Source organism: Pinus tabuliformis, chromosome 9 (genome assembly GCF_031772625.1).
Source record: "Pinus tabuliformis cultivar Carrire ecotype Pingquan chromosome 9, CPIR1, whole genome shotgun sequence".
In the NCBI taxonomy this organism is placed as follows: Eukaryota; Viridiplantae; Streptophyta; class Pinopsida; order Pinales; family Pinaceae; genus Pinus; species Pinus tabuliformis.
In genome coordinates this window covers 401,529,877-401,535,876 of record NC_142307.1, presented here as the reverse complement: position 1 = coordinate 401,535,876, position 6,000 = coordinate 401,529,877, and positions in this window count along the sequence as shown.

Here is a 6,000-nt window from a genome sequence, read left to right as displayed (position 1 = left end):
ATAATTTTAGCATCAAGTAACTTTTTGAATTCTTTTCAATGACAGGAAGAAGGACATGATTAATTCTCCTTAACTTTTGCTTATAAGGTTTAGCCTCAGGTTTTAAAGGGATTTTATTTTCAATGAGAGATGTATCATATGTCTTTAATTCACTATAAGACTAGGAAAATACATCTTTATAGGCTTTAAGGAGAGGTAAATATTCATCTTTGACTTCCATTGACAAGAATGCATAAATTTTAATATTTCTTATTACTTGAGAATTTCCAATTTTACAAATTTCAATATCTTCCTCATGTGAATTTGATAATGGATTTTTGGGAACATCATTATGATCAAAGAGCTTTTCAAGAGGGACCAACCCCTTAGGAATAAAATTGTTGGATAATTGAATAATGCTATGATCAACAATTTTTGAGTCAAATTGTGGTGTTTGATTTTCTTTATAATATTCATGATTATCTAGTTGTTCTTCTTCAATTTCCATGGTTGAAAATTCATCTATTACTTGCAAAAGGGATTTGAACTACTCATCATCATCAAATATTTGCCAATGTTTAAGATTGTCATGAATAGATGGTCTATACTTAACTTGAATTTGATATTGGACAAGCATTTGATCAGGAATTTTAAAAGAACTAGCAGAATGTGCATGAATATTTTGATCTCTTGGAATAGCAGTGATATTGAATGCCGAAAACAAATTATTCCCTGAATCCCACACTTCATTCCTATAAGATCTAAGTCTAGGATGCTTGGTTTGACAAATATTCCTTGTTTGACAATGAGTTCTGAGTCACTGAATACACTTAGATTATGCACTTTAAGACTTATTGCTAATTCTAATCCTAGTAGGAAAGATTCATACACTGCTACATTATTAGTCATATCAAATTCAAGCTTATAGGATTGGGTAATATTCTCTTTGTCTGGTGAAATTAATAAAATTCTAGCTCCAACTCCTTCCTTTGAGCAAGAACCATCAAAGTATAATTTCCAAATATCAGCCTTGGTGGTTTTTGTCTTGTCTATAATGTTTTCAATACTAAGCTCAGTGTTTTGTGAATTATTTGATGATAATTCAAAACATCCAAAGTCTTGATCTACTGCATAAATGGGATGATTCCTTGCTTGATCATATTTACAAACAATATTCATGAATCTTACTTCTCTCTATAATCTGAGATGCTCATCCCATATATAGGAATAGTAGCATAAGACATGTCCATTTGAAGCCTTCCTCCTAATTTGGCACAACAGGATCTTGATAATAAGATGCCAAATTTAGGAGGGATATTAGTGACTACAACGTCTAAAACCACACTCTTAATAGGGATTTGAGCTAAAGTGATCACTAGATCTTTTATGAGTCCAAGACAAGGTACTTTCTTCGAGTCAAAAGTGTAAATATCATGATAAGTTCTAGTAAATTCTAATTGCAGTTGGTCCATGATTACCTTTGGCATCAAATTATGGGAAGCTTCAGAATCTAACATGAAATTATATAACAAGAAATCATTAACCTTTGGAGTCACATAAAAAGGTGGTAAATTTTCATCAATCATGTCTGAGCTGGGACCAAATATTACTGAAGGTTTTTCATCTTGTATGCTTCTTACATCCCCTTCAACCTCAACACTAGATGACTGGATCCACTTAGAAACTTGGTTTTTAAACCCTGGATTCATGGCAAGTTCAGATAAAGGAATGGGTATTTTAACTCTTTCTAATTCCCTTTCAACATTGAAAGTGGTTAAAACAGTTTTATCAATTAGAGTTGTTTCAACTGTTTTATTCAATGGTTGAATTTTTGTTGTTTGAGTTTCAGTAGATTTTATTTGTGGTTCATTTACAATGGGGTTTTTGGGAGATCTTCCAGGCCTTGACCTGGGTCTTAAATCATATCTCCTATTTAGTTATGCAATGAAAAACTCAGAAAAGGCCCAATATTTTTAAATTGAGAGTCTTCTTGATCTTGAGAAGACTAATTTACATGAAGAGAAACAATAGCATTTTGTAAAGATGAATGATCCAGATTATTTATATCCTCAGTAATCAAAGGGCTAGTGTCTTTAGGTTGCTTATCATCAATCATCAATGGAGGTTGAATTTGTTGATCAGTGTTTGGTCTTTGCAAAATTTGATTTTGAGGGGCTCTTCTAAATTGAGTTTGAGGTCTAGCAGTGTCATGTTGAATTGTTCTAGGTTGAGTTTCTATTTTTGAAATTCTATTTGAAAGGTTTCTAAGTAATGAAGTGATTTAATTTATCTTTTGATCTTCATTTTTGGTTTTTGAGGAAGATCCTTCTTCCTTAGCTTTCATTTTCCTTTCAGCTTTTTATGCCTTAGCTGTAAGTTAAGCTGATGTTGACCTATTATCCTCAACTTCTATAGAATTTGTTTGCATGTCTTCTAGGGTATGAAATGTCCTTTCCATAAGCATAACTGCAAAGTCATCATCAAATGCTTTAGAAGATCTAAATTTTGCTACTATTCTCGGTGGTGGTTTATAGTCAGGTGGCATCTTATGATAAAGTTTATTATCTTTTTATGAAATCTGCCACTGGGCCACTGGCTCACCATGGTTTCTTTTTAGTTCTTCAAATTTTGTGAGATAGTAAACATGATCCTTCTTAACCCCCCACTGATTCTTAAATATGGTAGTTAATTCATTCCAAGAATGAATTGAATCATCTCTCAGTTGTCTAAACCAAATCCTAACGTTCCCTTCTAGTGATTGAACAAACAATCTCATATATACATCTTCATGTTCTATGTTCATGTTATCAACAAAATCCAAGAAGGCAGCTAAATTATCTTCAACAAACAAACCAATTTCTCCATTAAACCTTGGTAGGTGTTTTAAATACCCATCAGGAAAATTATTGAGTACATTAGGAAGATGTAAAGCATCATACCTAGCTTGAATAATAGGTTGAAAATAAGCCATATTTGAAGATGAATCAATAAAGAGGTGGAAGATGAAGTAGTAGAGGATGAAGTGGAAGATGGTGAATTTTTAGGTGAAGATGGAGGTGTAAAAGTAGGAGGAGGAGGAGAAGAAGGTGGATGATCTCTAACAGTTTTAAAAGGTGTTTTGATAACTAACTTCTAGACCTTTGTTTCAACTTCTTTATTTTCAAACAAACAATTTGAATATACAGAAAAAGTTTCCTTAGCTTGGGCAGAAGTAGATGGAAATGTATAATGAGTGGGGGAGATAAAATTAGTAGGTTTTAACTCCGGTAAATGTACATCCAATTCTTCTTCTGACTTGGGTGAATATGAAAATATTTCAAGTATTTTATATGATTCCAAAGAATGGACTAAAAGAGCTGACTACAGATCAACTCCTTTGGATAGTAGTTCTAAAACCCTAGGTGTTAAATCAACCAAGTTTAATGGGGATGGAACATACCTAAAGGGATCAGAAGCTGAAATATCCTTAGGATGTAGTCGTACAGAAGAAGAGGCAGAAGCTTCAAGTCTTCTCCTAAAAGAGGCTTCTCTTACCAGTCTCTCTGGATTAGATAATGGAGAAACAATTTGAGAGTTAGAATGAGATCTAGTGTGTTTTGAAGGAGCCATCTTGGGCTTGTGGAGTCACCAGGTGAAAGATTTTAACCTACAATTTCTTTATAGACCTTAAAGGAAAAGTCTTTATCGTTGTCTCAGGGAACAATACTTCAATTTTTGTGTCCCTGACAAAAATGCAAATATGATGTCCTCTAAGATGATTCTAGGTTAATTAATCATGCCATAGCATCTACAATGTTTTGTTTGTTTTAAAGTTTTTGGATGACCAATGTTATGAAAAGTTTGAAAACAGGTGCTTAAACTTAACAAATTGCCAAATAAAGTGAAAGGGATGTTTATTTGTCTGCAAATAGTTAATTGATTTTAATTGAATGGATATCAGAGCTTTAAAGAATTACAACTTACTAGATATTCAAACTGAATATTTAATTAATTATAAGGCAAAGTGCAGGTAAAAAAAGTTTACTTGCTCAACAAAATGTATTTAATCTAATGCAGATGGGTGTGACAATTTATAGATATAAAGGATTTTATAATAACAGACAATTTTATAAACTAATCTCTAATTATTGTTTATAACTTCATAGGGGATTTAAGATGGACTGATATTCAATTTGATCTTACCCAAATTTCTGCATAAAGACTTAAATACATGAAGAAGAACATAATGAAATGAACACATAAGAAAAACTCACTAGGAGACAAACTATTTGAGGAAAATCTAGAATCCTTTCATTATTTTGTAGCAAATCTCCAGCTTAGTTACAGTTATACTTTGAATGCTCATCCAAGGGTTCAACCGATAATAACTCGAAGGAAGAGTTATTTATACAAAATGAAATATCTTCTAGATACATCCTTTTGACAAAATAACAAAATGGTACAAAAATATAGGAATTCCAAAACTGATGAGTTTTTGGCACTATCTTCAAGGAATTTGTTGATGATCTGGCCCTTAGAAAGTGTTGCCTTGTTGTTTGTCAGTTGGTGATGAAAGTTACTCAATGATTTCACACAAGTGATCCCATCTATCTTCACTTGGTATACAAAGATTAATCAATTTTATGTAGACTTCATCAACCTCATTATAGTTTTCAAAAGTAGGTTTATTAACAAAGATAATTTTTTTATTTCATGCTTGATTTTTAAATCAAAATTCAAAGCCTCTAAGAATTCCTTCCTTGTAAGGTGACCTTTAATACCTACAAATTTAGCTTTATCATTTGCAATTGCATAAATCTTTTGACAATATTCCTCCAAACTGATTAACCTGTCATTTGGTGCCACTAATCCTGGCAGTCCTCTTTGGTTGAGTAAGTTGAACTTGAAATGAAACCTTTGGACAACAGTTTTCAAGGTCTGGCATTTTGTCTCCAACTAAGTCATGAGATTCTTTTTCTGCAAAACCTTTTTAATCTCCAGAATAGTTTCTGTCCTATCAACAATCTAAATCTCTTCCAATTCGACCCTGGTTTTTGAATTGAGCACTTTAATCATGTCTGTAGCTTCACTTGGTTTTTCCTTAAGGAGTTCTTTGACTTCTTCAATAGCTATCTGGCATCTATTAATGAGCTCTTCCTGTTCAAAAATAATTTGTATGGAGGGCCAAACTTTAGTTATAGCTTGACTAATATCTACCCAAATATTTTCCTTAGCTTGGGCCAAGGTATGAGTCATTAATGACTCATTCTCCAACTCTTCAATCCTTTTTGTCAATCTGTGGGACTTCTTCATTTCTTCAACCTAAAGTGTATCATTATTAATCTTCTGTGTCTCCAGATTTTTGAATTTCTTGTAGCTTTTCATTTTCTTGTTTTTGGAGAGACAACTCTTGTATCACTTTGTTTAAATCACCTTCTGTTGATGTAGACTCTGTTGTTGCTGCTATTAATTCCCCTGTTGTACTTGCCACTGTGATGGGTATAGCTGTAATTGGAGCTACGACTATTTGAGCAGATTCTTCCTTTTCTTTAAGTAATTTTTCTATTTTCTCTTCCATTGTCTTTATTTGTACATTTTTCTCAATGATTAATTTGAGCATTTCTTCTTTGTGCTACTCACTTTCTGCTATCTCCTTAGTTTGAGGATCCTTTGTAGAAGGTAGTTTGAGTTGCTTCCTTAATGTTGAAATATCTGCATTCTTCTTTTTGATAATGTCCTCTGCAACTTTAACATCAGTGGGATCATACCCAATTTTGATCACTAAGTCTTCTAATGATTTTACCTTGTTATCCTTTGCCAAAGAGGATACCTTTTCTATCTTTAATTGTGACTACACATTTGAAAGAGTTGTCCTTAATTTTGATAATGCCATAGCAATGTTAGTCATGGTAGAGAAAAGAATCTCACTAGACTATTTGTGCATGTCCATCTGGTCAATTGGGTGTATCTGGTTGGCATCAAAGGAAAATATGGTCTTCTTGTAGTCTGAAGAAGCCTTTGGAAAAGGCACTTGAGCTTGTA